At 44.0% G+C, this 19,595-nt stretch overlaps 1 long non-coding RNA gene across 1 annotated transcript in view; it reads left to right on the forward strand.

The window, feature by feature from the left end:
* The first annotated feature begins 3,973 nt into the window (after positions 1 to 3,973).
* Positions 3,974 to 19,595, forward strand: part of LOC123377786 — a 62,759-nt gene continuing 47,137 nt past the window's right edge. The window contains exon 1 of the long non-coding RNA XR_006582330.1: positions 3,974 to 4,459. This is a non-coding gene — a long non-coding RNA (uncharacterized LOC123377786). The remainder of the gene's footprint in view (positions 4,460 to 19,595) is intronic.

Here is a 19,595-nt window from a genome sequence, read left to right on the forward strand (position 1 = left end):
GTATTTCCAGTAGAGAGAGGAAAATGTTATTACTATTATACAAAGCACTGGTGAGACCTCACCTGGAATACTGTGTGCAATTCTGTTCTTCCATGTTAAAGAAATATGAACTCAAACTGGTATAGGTGCAAAGAAGTGTTATGCTCATACAAAGCACATGGGATCTTTTCAGGGAAAAGGCAAATACGCCGCATTTATTGAACATACAATAGTTAGCATATGCTTTTCTCACACACACACACACTCTCTCTCTCTCTCCCCTGCCAGTTGATGTTTATAGTTACCAGTCTGTTGTAGTTCGAGTCAATCTAATGGCCAGTTAGATTGAGCATGAGTGAGTTGCTGGGCTCTTATCGGTCACGATCCGATGCTCCAAGGCTTTGCAGGACTGAACCCAGAGTTCCATGGCAAAATACCCCAGCTTTATAGTTGTAAGCATTTTGCAATGTCATCCTGTAATCATTAGTCCTTAAGTGATGTTAATCTTGGGGTTTTCTGCTGTTATCATTTGATGGTTATTGTCAGGCTTCCCCTTGTTATCTCCTATTTGTTGTCTCGCTTTTGGGGGTGCCTGCCTCACCTCTGAGGTCTTCAATGCTGCTAACATGTTTAGCATCGGATACAATGGATGTTTTCTGATTGTCTCCTGGTTTTTCCAAGTCTCTCACTTTTTCTTGACCATCTGGACATTTGTGATGGCTTTCACACCTTATCTTTTTCTGATGCATTCATTCCTCATTCACACAAACAATCTCTTACAGAAACCTTCAAAGGTATACAGACAGCAGTATTTTATATTTAGCAGAATACATTGTAAATCAAGCCTTGCTAAATCTTATAACAAAAACAATTCACAGTGGGGCTTCAGGCCCTCAACGTTCCTCTAATCTCCTTAATATAGACACAATACAATACAAGATCCTGTCTCTTATTTTCTAAACCTTAAAACAAAGAAATGTACATTTAGCTAGAATGCCTAATTTGTAATACATCTAGGAAACCATAGTAGACATTATAACTTATCCTAAAACAAAAGGGTGACCATAATCAGTCATAAGGATTGTTCTGGTCTGTCATTCCTTTCTGCCATTCAAAAAGAGTGGCTGGCAGGATGAAATCAAATCATACATTAATTCTACAATTATAAAATCCTGCTCCTACAGAAGGACTACTAGGATGATCAGAGGAATGGAGAACCTACCGTATGATAGGAGACTTAAGGAGCTTGGCTTGTTTAGCCTAACAAAATGAAGGCAGAGGGAAGATATCATTGCTTTCTATAAAAATACATCAGAGGGATAAACACCAGGTAGGGTGAGGAGTTACTTAAGTTAAAGGCCAATGCTGGCACAAGAACAAATGGATATAAGATGGCCATCAACAAGTTTAGGCTTGAAATTAGATATAGGTTGCTAATCATCAGAGGAGTGAAGTGGAACAGCCTTCCAAGGGGAGTAGTGGGGACAAAACATTTAACAGGTTTCAAGACTGAGCCTGATAAGTTTATGGAGGGGATGGTATGATGGGGCTGCCTACCATGGTATATGGCCTATTCACATCTGCTATAGCAAATATATCCAACAGCTAGAGATGGGACACTAGAGGGGGAGGGCTCTGAGTTACTATAGAGAACTCTTTCCCAGGTGTCTGGCTGGTAGGTCTTGCCCACATACTAAAGGTTTAATTGATTCCCATACCTGAGGTCAAGAAGGAATTTTCCTGTAGGTCAGACTGGCAGAGACCTTGGAGTTTTTTCACCTTCCACTGCGGTGTGGGTCAAGAGTCACTTGCTGGTTTGAACTAGAATAAATGGTGGATTCTCTGCCACTTGAAGTCTTTAAATCAAGATTTGAGGACTTCATTAATTCAGCAAGAAGTCATAGGCCTATTGCCAGAGTGGGTGTTGAGGGTTGGTGACCTGCAGTAGATGATCATGATGGTCCCTTTTGGCCTTAGAGTCTGAGTCTATGTGTAAGCATAGGTGTAGAGACAAGCATTGCACAGTGAATAAATACTACTACTATATGTGTAGTTTTTTGATTGCCCTCTTTTGAAAGATTAAGCAAGGGTATCACTAATGCAACTTTCACAGATTTTTATAGTGACAACTGCTCTATCTTGGTAATTAAGTGTTTGCAGTGGTTTTGTAGCTGTGTTGGTCGAGACAAGGTGGGTGAGGTGATATCTTTTGTGGACCAACTTCTGTGGGTGAAAGAGAGAGAAGCTTTCGAGCTTATGCAGAGCTTTTTCAGGTCAAGACGAGCTCTGTGTAAGCTTGAAAGCTTGTCTCTTTCACCAGCAAAAGTTGGTCCAATAAAAGATATTTCCTCACCCACCTTGTCTTGGTAATTAAGTGTCAGGAGTTCTGACAAGCACCACAATCCTGTGATACCCTCATTCAGGGAACAATTCTATCTCTGCATAGTATTTTCAGTTCCTAAAACTGATGGTTTCTTTCACACATGGCTGAGCAGACAATTTGTATGCTGATCACCATGGAAACTGGCTGATACATTGCTTGGTCAAACTGTTTCCATATTGTATGAGTGAGCTGGCTTTGAGAAATGCAAATAAGGGAGCATGGGGGAGGATGAGTGAAAACAGCTTATTTCTTTATATTTGCTACCAAACCTAATAGTGTCCTTCCCCCACCAATATTCCTTCACTACATTATACTCAGGCTCTCTTCTCAGTAACTCTTCCCCCTCGCCCCCCTTTTCAGGTTGCATCAGCTTCTTGATGTAATTGGAAATAATATCAACCTGCTACCTATAGGTTTATTTGTGATCCTGATTAGTAGATGACTTTTTCATGCTATTATGGGAAGTATTGTATGGGTGCTCCCTTCTTTGACAGGTTATCCCACCCTTCCCAAATAATTCCCTGCCTCCCTGGATAGGATGTCACCCAAGAATTACTCCAATGCATCCATCTATTCCAACACTTCCATCAACATGGACAGGCCAATGGTGTCAGTAAATGGAACAGTTAATGTGAATATAATGAAATAAATCCAAGAAGTTTAGCAAAGGAGCTCTAACTCAATCAACAGAAAACAGCCTCAGTCCCATTAGTCTCAGAGTAGGGCAGTGGCTAATTATGTATGCAGTGTAGTGCAAGCCCTAATGGCTATGCACTCCAGCTGCTACCTGGGCCTGTCTCCAAGCCCTGGGCTCTGGCTCTGGAACTGCTGTGTCACTGCATCATCAGCCCTTGTCTCCCCCATGGTGTGTGCAGTCTCTTCTTGAGTGGCATTCCTGTCCTCCAATGGGAAAAGAGCTGAAAGCAGGATGTTAGGGGTGGAATTTCTTGCCAGCCGTCTAGTCAACCAGGGCTTCAGGGAGGTGTAAAAGGCTTGTTCCTCTCTTTGGTTAGGGGATGGAGAGCTGGGACTCTGGGGGCAGGCCTCCACAGCATTGCTCTGATGTGTGGCATGGGAGGGCTCCACGGTGTTTTAGCAATATGTTTCACAGTGGCATTTTACCTATAGCTGGTCAGAGACACTTGATCGGAACCATATTCTGTTAGAATATGTGGTTCTGTCAAAAGCAAACTGCTTCATGAAATTGGGTCAATTTTGCAGGAACTTTTTTTCTAGTTTTTTTTTTTTCCCTGAAACAGAGTTCTGACTGTTGAAACAGCCCCTAAAACTGTTGGGATGAAATATTTTGATTTTCCATCTTGAAATGACTTTTTGTTTTGAAATAAATTGAGTATTATATTAGAATACAAAATTATAAAATGTCTAAATCACAACCAAACATTTGTCAAAACAAAACCGTGATGGGGTGTCTGCTTCAGACAGGTGAACAACAGGTTGACAGGAGTCAATTAGCCCATCTTGCTGCACCTGGGGGATGTGTCAGGCTTGAGTTGTTACTAGACCCAGCTGAGTGATCTTCATAAAAGATAGAAATCCAGGGAAGAGGAGTAGGGAGTTTCCCTCTCTCTCTCTCTCTGGGATGGAAGAGTGAAAAAAGCCACATAAAGATGAATTAATTCCTGTAGTTGGCTCTAGCAATGGGGTGAGGCACAGAGAGGCAGTCCTGAGGGATTGGTATTCTAGTAGAGAAAAATAGAGATGGGAGGATCTAGGGAGCAGCCAGAGATCTGAGAGGCTGGGTTACGCACAGGCTGCAGGGAAGCACCACAAGGGGCTCAGAGATAGGCAGTGGCCGAGAGAAACAGCAGTGTATCTGAAGAAGCGCCTGCTTCATACAGAGTCCCTGGGCTGGAACCAAGAGTAGAATGTGGGACTGGCTTCCCCTCCCAGCTTGATGTATTGAGCCCAGAGTGTGGCTGAAGTCTGAGCCTCAAGACCAGGCCAAGGAATAGCCTAAGAGAGGGCAGAAGGATCTCTTGTGTTGCTCCCCTGGAAGGGGAGAGACTTTAAAGTCACCTGGCTGATGGGCTGAACTACGACAAGAGGCAGACTACTACAGGATGGAAGTGACCATTGGTGAGTGGGGCTAGAGATGACAGAGATGCTGTGCCTGTGGTGAGTCAACTCTGCCACAGAAATGTTTTGATCTATTTCAAAGTTTTTTTTCTTTTCTGAATTTTCCTTTGCAGATAATTTCAGAATTTTCACTTTTCATTCCAATTCAGAGTAAAGCCAAATTTCTAAATCTCAAAATCCTTTGTGAAATGGCATTTCTGTCCTACTACAACTCTAAGTCTACCCCGAATTGTATAGATGCATGTAATCTACTGCTATCTAATCCCATCAATATGCTTAAATAAAGGGGCATTCTTGGGTATTTTTAGGGTAGCATTCATCATATCTCAGTGATGGTAATTAAGATTTGCATAGATGTCCTTGGTGCACTTTATAGCAATCTCTGCTATCTGCCTTTCCCAAGATTTTCATGCTAGTATTGTCCTTGGCTTTTGCTTGTTCTGTGTGTGGTGATGTAAGAGCAGAGTTAAGGTTGTTTGAATAACCTTAACTGTGTCTCTATTTTCTAATGTGAACTGGAATTGGATGGTAGTGACTTATGCTAAGTTCTTGAGTGCTTTGGAGAGGACTCTGAATCTGGCCTTGAAGGCTGAGTTTGGAGGTTCAAGTGGGAAATGGTGAAGGTTGTAATCCCTTCCCTAAACAGTGCTGTAAGGACAATGTGTGAGTCAGTGTGTGACTGAGGTCAATGTGTGGATGTGGAGACAGCCATATGACCTGAGAAGTACCAGGCTTGGTTATCATAACCAACACGCTGGCCCCACAGTCAGATAACTAGTGAAACTAAACCCTTGAAGTAGTTAACCTCGTTCATAAAATATGTTGCACAGGGCTTTTGGAAATTCCACTAGGATAGCAGTGAAAGAGTATAATTATTAGCCACATTGTTAACACAATATTGATGACTGCTGTCAGTGTTGAGATTTTAAAAACAAAAAAGTAATAAGAGTGAGACATGGCTGAATTACGCTTGCATGAGACAGTAGAACTTGTGTTAACTGGCTGAAATATTTATGGTTATAGCTGGCCTGCAAAATTAATGCTGTAATCTTTTAATATGTTCATTTAAATGCTTTTAATTGGTTTCGTGGGTGAATACCCACATCATCGGATGCATCCAACGAAGTGGGTATTCACCCACAAAAGCTCATGCTCCTAAACGTCTGTTAGTCTATAAGGTGCCACAGGACTCTTTGCTGCTTTTACAGATCCAGACTAACACGGCTACCCCTCTGATACTTTAATTGGTTGTTCACTTTAGGGTCTTTCCCTAGCAGCATGATATGAAATGTACTTAAATCTAGGAGATGCAAGCACTGTTTCCCAAGAGGGCAGGAATAGGACAGTAATACAAATTTCCTGCTATGGTTTTCTTCCTCTTGTACCTTCTGGAGAAGAGGAGATTAGGTACAGAAATGCAAAAAGAGGAGAAACAGTTCTGGTTACTAAGGATGCTGACAAAAAGTGCTCATAAATAGCCTTGTCTGCTGAAACAGAACCTGGGAGATCTAGCCAGGGCCCACCTGGTGTGAACTGATGTAGCTCCATCAGAGCTGTTCCACTTTACACCAACTCTGGGTCAGGTCCCCAATATGGAGTTATAGGCCAATTTAAGTTACTAACTTCAACATTTACACTCCTAAGTAAGCGACCAGTTATTGAAATGCGCTGTCCTCCTTGCAGTTCTGTTGAAGTTAATGGAGCTGCTGAGTGCTTTTTGAAAAGAGTGCCATCTGTTTAGGGGCCTAATTATAGACTTAGACTCCTAAATCTGGAGTCTTGTTGTGTTGCGTGTTTAAAGCATCTTGGCCTTTGTTTTTGGAGGTTTCTCCCTACTGCTGGAGGCTTACTGAAATTCACATCACAGTTGAAACCTTCCTTCTTCAACCAATGACTTTTTGTCAATCAGTGTCAGGAAATGCTGCTTCCTAAAGAGAGGAAGAAGCAGTGAGAACCAGGGGAAGCCTAGGATAGTCACCTGAATTAAAGCAGGAACTGTATGGAGCGCCCTTGGCTCCAGGAATGGTTGCCTAGCAACGCTATGAGCTTGGCTGGCCCAATAAACCTTCACTAAGTGACTCTGCTCCTTGATTGGACAGAAGAGCCAAGAGATTCCTATTTAAGCCTGGCAGCAAGCGCAGCACAGTGGCTGCTCAGTGCATTCTGTACCCACAGCAGCGCCAGATTTGCTTCCTGTCTAGCCCTGGTTCTACTCCTTGCCTGCTTTGCTCCAACCCTCGTCCCTGCACATTTCTGAACTCCTGATTCCTAACTCCTGGATCCTGCTCTAATTCTTCCTTCTGATTCTGCTCTGATTAGCCCACAAAAGCTTATGCTCAAATAAATTTGTTAGTCTCTAAGGTGCCACAAGTACTCCTTGTTCTTTTTTTTAGTAGAATTTAAGTGTGTAATGTTCTGTGTGTGTGTGCATATCTGTGTAATATATTTTTAATTGGCTATGATTTCACCTGCATACTCTTAAATACTCAACAATTAAGATTTGAAGGGAAACCCTGGGCTACCTAAAATCACAAAGTGGCTTTGCATGGTGCAGGAATATGATTATTCCTCTTCTTGACTGCAGTCTTCCTTCAACTGAATATAGTTGGGGAAGGTTATTTTGTAACTGACAGACTGCCCCCCCCCCCCATGAATAAAGCTTGCATGACATGAATGTTTATAGTTTTTTGTCTAGACTGCAACCAAAGTTTCCTGTGATTGTTTGTTTGTTTTAATTAACTATACACTGTTTTTTTTGCCTTTATATGCATCACAGGGTGCCAGGCAACAATTCCTAGTCATGAGTAAAGACTGACACAATTTTTTCCCCCTATTTGCTTACACATCAGAGCAACCATATCTTAAAACAATTCTTTCTTTGTCACCCCTGTTATCAGTGCTTCTTACCTTTACTGCTTAACTGACCTTTAAACCAGAAAACATCAAACTACAGACAGAGCCAGATCCTCTGCTGGTATAAACCAGCACAGCTCTGTGGAAATCCATTGACTTCCATGGAGCTGTGCTGATTTACACCAGCAGAGGCTCTGGTGTTGCATTTCTGGTGTAATGCCACTGAAGCAGTCTTACGTGGCAGATTGTGAAATCAAAGGTTCACCTTCTGCCAAGGATTCTGTATCTCTGCTCCAGATAAAAGGGCCTGAGACTGAATCGTTTATGCCTGGAATGTTTATTTGCTTTAAAAATTGTGATCTGTGTCTTCCCTGCTTTTCCCAACTGAGCTGCAAAGTACATCATTAGACAATTTGAACCCAGGTCTGCTAAGGAATCATTAATACTTTGCTCAGAACCTCTGATGATGGTAACAGAAAGCAGCTATATGACAGAGTGAGGATGAACAGCCTTCTTACTGAGTCACTGTATCCCACCTGTATGTCCCCTGACATGGAAAACTTGCTACCAACAGGAACAGATTTGTTTGCCGGAAAGGAGAATCAGTCTATTCCCCCCACGCCTGTACAAGCTTTAAAAACACTTAGTTTCAGAAATGACTCTTCCCACACACTGACATCTCTGGACAAACCATCTGCTTCAACACTCTCTCTTTCCCTGAGTGTGCCTTGCTGTCAGATACATAAAAGTGAATAAAAATGTATATCTGTCTGAGTAGAATCTTTATCCATGCAGACTTTTTCTCTTGTCTTGTTCAGACAAAGAACTGTCTGTGATTTGCTGAAAAGGTGCTTTCTGGAGAATATGAAATTTGGTAAAGACTCTTGAACTCCCATGAAGTCTAATTTGATGCTTGATTTCTTCTTTCTTATGGGGACCAACAACCCTTCCTGAGATATTTGGTCAGGAAACACATCAAACCAATTTTGAGGCACCTGCTTCTAGCAGTATGAATGAAGGAAAAAGTAGGAAAGGGCTGACAGAAGCAGGACAATTGTCACAGGCCATCTCAGGGGAGTTTGCTCCGCCTACCTAATATTGTAATTAATTCCTAACAGTCTTCATCTGTAGATCTAAAAGCACTTTACAAAGGTGGTCTGTATCATTATCCCTATATTATGGCAGGGGAAACAGAGGCATGGGGAGGGGAATGCAGTGGCCTCAGCATAACCAAGACAGGAGGGGGAGGGGGTTTTGGGTGCCACAGACAGGGTGTCTTGAGCCCGCCTCCTTCCTGCTAAGAATGCTGAAATTGCTGTTCTTTGTGTTTTAGAAAAACAGGAAGTCTGTCTATATGTGCCCCTGGGAATGTTTGTCAGGGCCCCAAGGCATGGACACTCTGGGTGGGGGGGGCGGGAAGGAGGAGGGGGAGAAACATATCTGGTACATTGATGACTATAAGGAAATCTCTTTCTTGATCTTGGGGAAAAACTGCTAGCTTAGTAAGTTTTTCTTTAAGGGATATGTCCTTATGTTACTAATGCACAAAGAAGGGGAAAAAGAGAAGTAAGTGGACTTCTCAAAGGGGCTTTTCAGGGACGCTCCCTGTGGACACAACTTGGGGTCCCCACTGGCAGACAGAAGTTTGGCCAGCGAAAACCTGTCATGGTACCACTTGAAGGCCACACTCAGCTTTGGTAATTATTGAGGGTTGGGTGTGTTTTTTACTAACCTGTTGCAGATATGTGTAAGTGGTTGAGACTAAGTAAAGTTTAGCTTTAAGTGAAAGCACTCTTGTGTTGTGTTGTCCTGTTTGTGCCAGACATCTATCGGTCGGATAGCCGTGTCTCCCTTGATTTATTTCCTGACACCACCTCGCACAGAGTAAAAGTTACCAAGAGCTTTGGGTTAAAAGAACCCCAGATAATAGGGTTGTCAGTTTTGGTTGGACGTATTCCTGGAGGTTTCATCATGACACAGTCTTTAACAGAAGATTAATCTTTAATTCCTGGAGACTCCAGGACAATCCTGGAGGGTGAACAACCTTATCCTATCCCTAGCGCATAGAAGGGCCATTCCAGGAGGAGGAGGGCAAGCTGTCATGCACAGCACTCTGTCTGAGCATTGGCTGGTGTATCAGTTGGCATAACTTGGGCTGCTCTAGGTTATAACAAGGACTGTTTGAGCCCTCAGCTAGGACAGAGCAGGATAAGGGGAACAGGAAAGGTGGCTTTTCAGCTGTTCCAAGTATAAAATGAGCACAGCTAAAGACACGGCCTAGTCCATCTTTGAAGTATCTATCTGCATGTTGCCAGCTTGGAACACTTCTAAATGGGCAGCTATGAGAGATTCGCCTGTAGATTGCAGAGCAAATCAGTGCAGACAAAGCTGTTAGAGGATAAAGATGTGACTTTCCAGTACATCTATAAAACCCTATCAGCAGTGGAGATAGCCAAGAAAAATCTACCTTGGGAGTTCATTTACTTTTTTGCCTAAGGATATGTGTACACTGCAGCTGGGAGGGAGCCTCCTAGACTGGGGAAGGCAGACTTGAGCTGGCCTGCTAAAACTAGCAGCAAGGACATTCCTGCTTGGGCTCTCACGTCTTCCCTCCCTTCCCCCATCCCGTAGGCTTGAGAGTCTGAGCACCAGCTCAAGGTGAAACATCTATGTTACTATTTTTAACCTACTAGCTCAAACCCTGCTAGTGTGAGTCTGTCTTCCATGGGCTGGGAGACTTGCATCCAGTCTACAATGTAGACATAAACTAATACTGCTGTTGAGATCAAATCAGATCTATATGACTGAGCTAAAGAACTTTGAATCATCAGTATAGTGCCTAAATGATACCAGTAAGGTGCTGTGAAACTAACAGAGTCAGAATGGAAAACATGTCAATTTGTAATACAAGCAGAACTCTGGTTGCCTTTTCTTCCCTAACAACCCCATTGGGTTAAAGAGCAAAGCTATGCTCAATGACTTGATTCAATCTCATGGCCTAGAATTTTGTATTGTGACATAATGCTGACATATAATGCAGTCCGAGGAATTTTTTTTTTTTTTTTGGTGCTGGCAGGGAGAACAAACACTTCTTAGCCACTTGTGTAAATGCTGCCTTGCTTGGCAGGGAGCAAAGAGAGGTAGCTTTGAATAAAGGCTATTGACAAATCAATCCTGTTTGAACTAGATTTGTAAGTATAAAATAGACTAGCTTGATTGCTTGTACACAATATGCAGAGATCAGTTCTGCTGCTTTTTTTTTGTGTGTGTGCGTGTGTGGTTTCTATAAGTGAAGTACAGACAGATAAGGACAACTCATGATCATCATTATGTATGTGGGGGAGAGAGGTCCATTACTCAGTTGATACTGGAAATTCTTGTGACATGCAAATTTTCTCATGTGGGTTTTTTATTTGTTTAATTTGGTTTTCCTTTGTCCTAGCCAGGACTATTCACTTTATTGTTCTGACAGCTAAAAACTAAAGAGACAAGTGGTGTTCTTTAGTCGTAAATCAATTTGAGTGGACTGCTGGCCCCAGTGAAGTCAAGGGTTAAACTACGGTTGACTTCAGTGGAGTCAGGATTTCATTCCCAGTATCTGCTTAATAGAGTGCAGAATATTTTTAATATTTCATAACTGTCAGGTAATTTTTTCATGAGTATGGTGGTTATTCCTTGCATATGCATTTCTTTAAAGTGGGGTTTCCTTTAGTAAGAAGGCAAAATCTGTTTAAATTTGGTCTTTTTACTTTATTTCAGACAAACGTAAAGCTGAGGATTAGATATGTGATGTGATAAACAAACACCTATTCTTTTGTTTGTTGTCTTTTTTCCCCTCTGTGTGTTGACTTTCACAGACTCTCCACTGATTCTTGAGTGTAATTGTTGTGTTGTGCAGCAGCAGTTTACTTTCTTTCTAAATGTCGGGGACTGACTGTTTCAGCTTTCTCGCTGTTCTGTGTGCTGCCCTGCGAGTCAGCTGGCAGAGCAGAGGAAGGGTGGATCTGCTTGAGATTTCCTGTCTTGCTGTGAGTCACAGATACAGATTGCTGTTCTAGCACTTCACTTGCTACCATTGGGATGTCAGGAATGTGGTCATATAAGCGAAGCAGGAACAACAGTTTATACTTATGCCTCACATAAGCACACTTGCTGACCCCCAGTAAAGTGCATGGTTTGAGTCTTCAAGGGGGCAGTTCTAGTCCCATGAAACTACAATAAGCTAGTGAAGAAATGGAGACCACTTAAAGGCTCCCATTCTGATTCTTGTATGCATTTTATTAGTTGCCTTTCATCACATTTCAACATCTTACATTCCTTGTATCACTCTGGACACTGTCAGACTTCTGCTGTGCAGTGTGCTGGGCACTGGTTGCCTGTCTGACCTCTATCCTAGCGGTGGCTACATTTCACTAGTGCTCTGCCCATAGAGCCTGATCTTGCAAACACATACTTCCAGGTGTATGTATATACCATGAATGGTTCAGTGGGACAATGCCCAGAGAGCAAATGTTTACAGAAAGGGGGTAAATGTTTGGAGTATTGATATAAAAGGTTCTGTCTACATGTAAAATATCAATATTGTTGCTCATGTCCTTTTAAAAAACACATCTATTTTGCTTAAGATAAATAAATACTGCAGACAGTGAAGTAATCTTCTCTGTAATTCCTTACTTTTGTACTTTTGCTATAGGAAATACCTCAAATATTGCAAATACTGAGTCCTAGTGGGCTTGTTTAAACACAGTAGTTGCCAGGAGAGGTAAAGCTGTACAACCTCCTAGTGGGGACAAGAATAAGCTATATCAGTATAACTGCATCTGCACCAGTACAACAGTTTTTAAGTTTTAAAAAAGCACACCTTTAACAGAAATAGTTAGTGGCACAAAATCCAGGTGTAGTGCAGACCTCTGACAATTTGCAAGTTGATAATAGCAGCTAAAATTTAAATGCTAGGGAAGCTGTGTGCACTTTAAAGTTCACAAACTTGTTTAAGTAACAAATTGGCCTTGTCAGGCACTCAAAGATACCATGGTGATGGGCAGAGTCTAAGGACTTGGACAGACTGATGGGCCATGCTGGATTAAAATCAGAACTACTCCATCAGTGCATTATGATTTACTGGCAACTTGAGGGAATTTATTTGTTCATGGAGGGTTTGTGCTATTTTAAAAGGCTGCGGGGCCAAACAAAAGTGTAGAGAGAAGCTTCATTTTAATCTTATTGAATACATCAATACCAAACTGATAGTGATATAGGTCTATGCTCGTGCCTGGAGCACTACATTCACTTTCTCCAGGCAAGTTCTTTATGAGGCTTACAATAATGTAGAAATGATGGATTGACCAGATATGAGCTTATATATCATTTGCTCTCATAAATGTAGTTTTTCTTTTAATAAATTAGGAGGCTTAAAACATTTCAATATGACACGTTGTGATGCGTAAAGTAAATGATCAGAATTAGATGTCTGATAAAGATCATACTGCACCTGAAGTGCGCTCAGTGCAAGCCGGGGTAGGGATTTGAGGGTTGTGTGTGAATGTGGCTTTAGCTCACCTTTGCCCAACCCTAATCCTGCTACAGCCTCAATGTAGGGTCAGGATCTAGTGCTGAGTTAGAGCAGCCCTGGGGCTGCTGACTTGTGCTGTAAAAGGCAACTACGGATTTGTGTATTGCCAGAGCGTTCTGACCACGTGCACCCTTTATTCAGCCATTCTCCTCTTCACCAGGAAAGTGGAATAAGTGCTCATCTATCAACTTTATGCCACTGGGGGATCATACTTGGGCAGGGGACACACAAGGCAGCAGCACTGCATGGGAGAACATGGTCCCACAGGTCTCTAAATATGGCAGCATGGAGGGAGGGATAGCTCAGTGGTTTGAGCATTGGCGTACTAAACCCAGGGTTGTGAGTTCAATCCTTGAGGGGGCCATTTAGGGATCTGGGGCAAAAATCTGTCTGGGGATTGGCCCTGCTTTGAGCAGGAGGTTGGACTAGGTGACCTTCTGAGGTCCCTTCCAACCCTGATATTCTATGATTCCTCATTGGTAATACAGTAGTGGTATCTAAAAAGGGTTTAGTTATGTATTTGTTGAACTCCAGTATCCTGCTGGAACACCCACGTTTTCTAGCAGCAGTTTCATTTGGAACATCCATTAACTTCAGTGCCTCTTTAAGATATGTAGAGCTAGGTCTATCCAGTTACAGTGGGAAAGGACACTTACTTGAGGTACTTGGTATTTGCTTTAGCAGGGAAGTGTTTCGTAAACACTATCAAATGACTTGAAAATAAATATTGGACTAAGTATTTCAGGCTTTTGTATAACATACAAATGTTCATTAATGTAATGAAAGAAGATTTTTGGTTCCATCCCCCACCTTGGATCAGTTATACTGGTAGCATCTAGAACTGCTGACCTTAATAGTCTTATTTCTCATGGGAGATTTCTTTTGAGGTATGGGCAGTGTAAGATGTGGAGTATTTCCACTTCTGTTTCTTTTTAGATTACTTTGTATCTTAGTGTACCAAGGGGAATTCTTTAACCTTATTTTCCTGTTGCACTTTTGCATTTTGGCTGTTAGCAAGTCTGCAGTCACACAATCCGTCTCCTCTTGCAAAGTACATAAAATTGGCATTCTTTCATCTGAAAAATTACCCACATCTCAGGCTGTGTTCAAGTTATACAAAGGCTGATAAGCTTACAATTATGTGAGATCAGGCTACTTATTCTCCTTGGCTAAAACTGGATGGTTTGATGGATCTGCTAAGACATCTATTTACCTGAATTTTCCCTTTTATGATGGAAAAGTAAATCCACTACAAACACAGATGCACACAACAGAGATACAAAAGTGCACTTATTGGACCAAATTCTTCTTGTATTTACTCCAGTGTAAATTCATGGTAAGTGGGCAGACTTTGGCCCGTTGTATAGTTTAATACATACTAAAACAACATTTTAAATGTCTGATCAACTTTGCTACATTAGACCTTATTTGTTTAAATGCTAGGCTTATTCCCCTCCCCTCCCCACACCATACTGTTTAAATCATGTGAGAGTCATATGCAAAAATTGCACAGAAAGAACACATTGCTGTTCATTTTTATGACCTTTAAAGCTTTCTTTGGGTTTTCTGTTTCCTAACTGCAGCGTCTCACAGTTACACATGTTCTTTCTAGAACAAGCAGCTATAGGTCATAGTGCAGGAAGCAGAGAACCTGACTTTTTTAATCCATGTGAATTGTGAATTCTGCCCAAGAGTCACAGAGACTGGAAACTCCTCCCCTGCAAAACTCCCACATAATTTTGAAATGCCTTTTCCCGTTGGCCTAGATTGGCAAGCACACCTAACTTGTTGTGTGCAACTGCCCAGCTGACCATGCCAGCTACATGCTCTAGACATTCTCCTGCCTGCAGTAGACAGGTGGTATTGGATTGCCTGGGGTGAGAAGAGGCTGTACAGGCATAGACCAGCTGTAGAAATATGGACATCTACAAAAAGATTGCACAGGGGATGTAGGCGAAGGAGTATGACAGGGATCAGCAGCAGTGCTGCATGAAAGCTCTGAGGCAGGCATGCCATAAGGCCAGGGAGGCCAACAGTTGTTCTGGTGCCACTGAGCTTCAGACTTGCTCTTGCAACAAGTTGCATGCCATGCTTGGCAGAGACCTCCACAGGCCACTCTGGATACTGAGCCTGAGACAGATCTCTGCTGTGAACAGCGAGGTGGAGGGGGGACCAATGGTGTGTGTTTGGGGGTGGGGCGGAAATGGACTCCAGCTATGCCATGAGCCAGAATCTGTTTGAGACTCCATTGCCTGTCTAGCTGGTCGTGCTGTCTGAGCAGAGACAAGCATAGGCGGCAGGTTATATCTGTGTGCGGTGCTCGGGCTCCAGGAATATTCAGGGCCGGGTGCCCTGCTCCAGCAATAGTTGGAGCTGGGTCTCTCCCCCGGCCCTACCTGGATCAGGCCCGGCCCCCGCAGGTCTCCCTCCCCCCCCCGCCCCGCCCCTGCCTGGAGCAGGTCCCAGCCCCCGCCTGCCACCTCCCCCCCCGCGTGTCCCCTCCTCCGCCGCGCCACATTGCGTCCCTGCCTGACAGAAAGCAGCGCGCCTCTCCCCTGCCTGCTCTGTGCTGCGGCAGGGCTCCCAGCAGAACTGCTGTCTGCTGCCGTAGGGTCCTAGCGCCTGCCATTCACTAATGGCAAGGCAGGCTGCCCTTACCCTGAGCCTCTCCAACGCCCCAAACCCTCATCCCCAGCCAGAGCCCTCATCCCCCCCGCACCCTAATCCTCAGCCCCAGCCGGCAGAGCCGGCTTTAGGAAGTACGGGGCCCAATTTAAAAAAAAAAAAAAAGGTAAAAAAAAACACGTGGGGCTTGTACTCACCAGGCGGTGCTCTGAGTCTTCGGTGGCACTTTGACGGCAGGTCCTTCACTTGCTCCAGGTCTTCGGCGGCACTGAAGGACCCGCCGCCGAAGACCCAGAGCAAGCGAAGGAGCCACCGCAGAAGTGCTGCTGTAGAACCGGAGCACCGCCAGGTGAGTAAAAATTAAAAAGGTGCCTCTAGCCAGGGAAGGGATTGTCACTGGGCGCGGGGCCCGATTCGGGGGAATTGGTGGAATTGGCTTAAAGCCGGCCCTGCCAGCCAGAGCCCTCATCTCCCCCACACCCTAATCCTCTGCCCCAGCCCTAAGCCCCCCCGCATCATGAACCCCTCATCCACAGCCCTCACCCCACAGCCCAACCCTCTTCCCTAGCCCTGAGCCCCCTCCTGCATCATGAACCCCTCATCCTCAGCCCCATAGCCCTCACCCTGTACTCCCTCCTATCCCCAAACACCCTCCCCAGAAGGTGCACCCCCTCCCCTTCCCACACACCCCTTCCCAACCCCAAACTCCATCCCAAAGCCTGCACCCTTCACCCCCTCCTGCACACCCACCCCCTGCCCCAGCCCAGAGCCTGCACCCAGCACCCAAACTCCATCCCAAAGCCTGCACCCTGCACCTCTCCTGCACCCTAATCCCCAGCCCAGGATCTGCACCCCAGACCTCCCCCGCCGAGCCCCCTCCCAGAGCCTTAGGCAGGTGGGGGCGGAGTTTGGGGGGGTGGAGTTGGGAGGCGGGTTCTGGGCAACACCAAAATTTTTACAAACTTGCCACCCATGGAGACAAGCCCAGTCCAAGGGAAGGAACTTCAGGTAAGCATGTACATTCATTCTCACTTAATGTTTTAAATGTGAAGGTGGTGCCTGGCCCTGACCCCAAGTTAGCAGGACACAGGTACCTACTTTTCACTGTTCTACTCAATGAGAAGAGAGAACTTTCTCCTGCTTCTCATTCCCCTGTACAGTTATGTGGGGGCAGAGGGGCATGCAAAGCAGTTCATGTACACAGGGATGTCCCTTGCATCCTCCCGAGACATCTTGATAAAACTTTCATGGAGGTACTCTGCAATCCTCTCCTGAAGGATTTTAGGGATGGCTGCCATGGTAGGACACATTCTCATGCCACTCCATGATTATTACAGTGGTGCTGCCAAAGTCAACAGGCTAGCAGCATATGGGCCTACGTGGCTTCAGGTCACCACCAGCAGCTGTGCTTTTTGCCTTTATTACTCTGAGTGGCAGATGAGCTAAAATGACCACCGCCTATGAACAGGAGTGCCATTTTGCTCTGTACTCATACCCATGGAAATAAGACCCTACTTTTTTTTTTTTTTTTTTTTTTTTTTTTTTTTTTTTGCAACCAAAATTCCCACCTCACTTCTTCCCCTCCCACCCTTGGCCTTCACAGGACATACTCACTGTGACTGGAGAACTGTGCTGTGCAGAGGTGCTCCAAAGCTGAGGTGTCAATAAGCATATCTTGTTTAAAACTCATATGGGAGTAACGGAAGGGAGTTATCTTTTGCTTTCCGTTGTGACTGTAAATACAATGATGCATCAATCTGTTTTCTTCCATTTGGGCTGTGCTGGATGAAACATCCTACCGAGTGCCTCTACTTGAAATTCTTCTGGAAAATCACAGGCCATCCATAATGTGTGACCATTCTGAATGAATGAGCGAGCAGCAGACCTCTCTAGCGGTGTGAAGAGAGCATTTGCATTTGTTTAGCATGGAAGATTAATCAACACCAATTGTTCTCTTTGGGTATGTCTACACTATAATAAAATACCTGGGGCTGGCCCATGTCAGCAGACTCTGGCTCGAGACTCTCTGGTTTGGGGGTTATAAAAATCACAGAATAGACATTTAGTCTGGGCTGGAGTCCAGGCTCTGGGACCTTCCTCACTTGGGCAGTCCCTGAGCCCAGGCTCCAACCTGAGTGTGAGCATAGATGCTGCAGTTTTATAGGCCCTCATCCTGAGCCCTGTCAGATCCAGAGTTATATTGCAGTATAGACATATCCTTAGAATTTGAGGTTACTGCACTAAAAGTAAGGAAAAGTTTAAATTTGGGGTTTTGTATATATTTAAATATTACAACGGGTCTGATTTTGATCTTTTACTGGTGTAAATCAGGAATGACTCCATTGATGTCCATGGAGTTATACTAATTTTTACACTATTGTTGATCAAAATTGTATGCAAAGGACCACGGGGCTTCTTTGTGCCACCCTGTGGCTGCAAAGCAGCTCTAAAGCCAGAAAATCCGGTCCCCAAAGCATCCCCGTCAGTGTGGGGAGATCCTCTGGTGGCGTAGAGCTGTGGGAGCCAACCATGGAACAAGCTTCCAGAGCTGATTAGGCAAATCCAGAGTCTGTCTCTAAAAAAACATTGTAAAATTGTCCCCTTCTAAAAGCCCTTTCCACCACAAAAATGACCCTTGTAACTAACACCCTCTTTGACTCAGAAAATCCAACCTGAAACACATCACCCTTAAAACAAAAATAAAAATTGTTAGTAAAATCTAAAAATATCAAAAACCTTACCCCACACAAAGATTTCTCCCTGCAAAGGGAGATGTGCCAGAGACTCCATGAAGCTGATTTTAGAGCTGGTTGGAAAAATTCCGATGAATGTTTTTTCACCAGAATTCACTGATTCATTGAAATCAAACTATTTCTGCAAAAAGGTTTGATGTCCATGAACTTCTCAGGGAAATTTACCTGGTCTACCCAGATCCTACACAGCTTGCCAGGTTCCCAGGGGTTGTCTTGGAATTAGGGACTCCAGACTCCTGAGCCAATTGGCTCCCTGAGGTGACTGAGTCCCGGGGCAGTTGGCCAACTTGGGGACCTTATCAGCCTATTACCCGTGGGATCCCAGGCTCCTCAGCAGCTCACCAGGCAGGCTGAGGCAGAGCTAGCAGGGCTTTCTGCCTCCATTTCAGCCCATGGCAGTGTAGAAGCTCCAAGTGAACTGGGAGCCTTGGAGGTTGGGAGCTGGCCCCCCTGCAGCTTCCTAGCTCTTGACTATCCAGTGGTGGGCAGTAGTAAAATTGACATAATCTTGACTGTTTCAATCAACTGCTGTCAGAGCTATCAGGGTCCCTGATCCAAAATAAAATATCATTGGGTTTCAGTTCTGTGAAAATGCTCAAGTCTTGGGCTTTTTGTCTTGTTTGGTATGAAAGTGGAAACTTGACACTTTTGCAGAGAGGAAATTTGGTTTCCCAGTCCACTAGGGACTTTGCTTTGATTTTAAAGGAAAGGTGTTTAGACACTGACTATGGTGATGTTATCAAACCCTTGTGTGGATGGAGTTTCCAGAATCTCTCCTACTCTGTTGATCCAAAGGACGTGGCCAAGATATCTCTGCTCCCTGGCTGCTAGAACAGCCCCTTGTGGCAACTGGCATAAACTATTGCAGTCCTTTTTTTTTTTTTTTTAAGTGTTCCTTTTGTGACCCTCCATTCAGAGTTGCATTGATCAGTCATTGGCTGCAGGCAGAATCTAGACAAATTTATGCAAGGTGAAGTGTTTAGCACAATAATATAATGAGGAACGCAGGGGGGAAAGTACACAATGGGGCCTCTACCATTCAGCCTTACCTTTCCAATGTGGCCAACAGTGAATCAAATAACTCACTATTTACAACTCAAATTAGGGAAGAAAAAGCAATATTGAGGGTCACCTTTATTTATCAGCTTCAGTACTGAAAGTTCCTGAAGTTTGTTACAGTCTATATATGGAGAGAGTGTGGCACCTTCCCACCTCAGAGATGGGGAAGACAGCCATTCTGCACCAGCAACAATAAATAGCATGTATAGACAGGGAGGTAGAGAATTTCTTTCATTTGCATAAGTAAGGGCTTTCAAGTGTAGAATATAACAAC

Source organism: Mauremys mutica, chromosome 9 (genome assembly GCF_020497125.1).
Source record: "Mauremys mutica isolate MM-2020 ecotype Southern chromosome 9, ASM2049712v1, whole genome shotgun sequence".
In the NCBI taxonomy this organism is placed as follows: Eukaryota; Metazoa; Chordata; order Testudines; family Geoemydidae; genus Mauremys; species Mauremys mutica.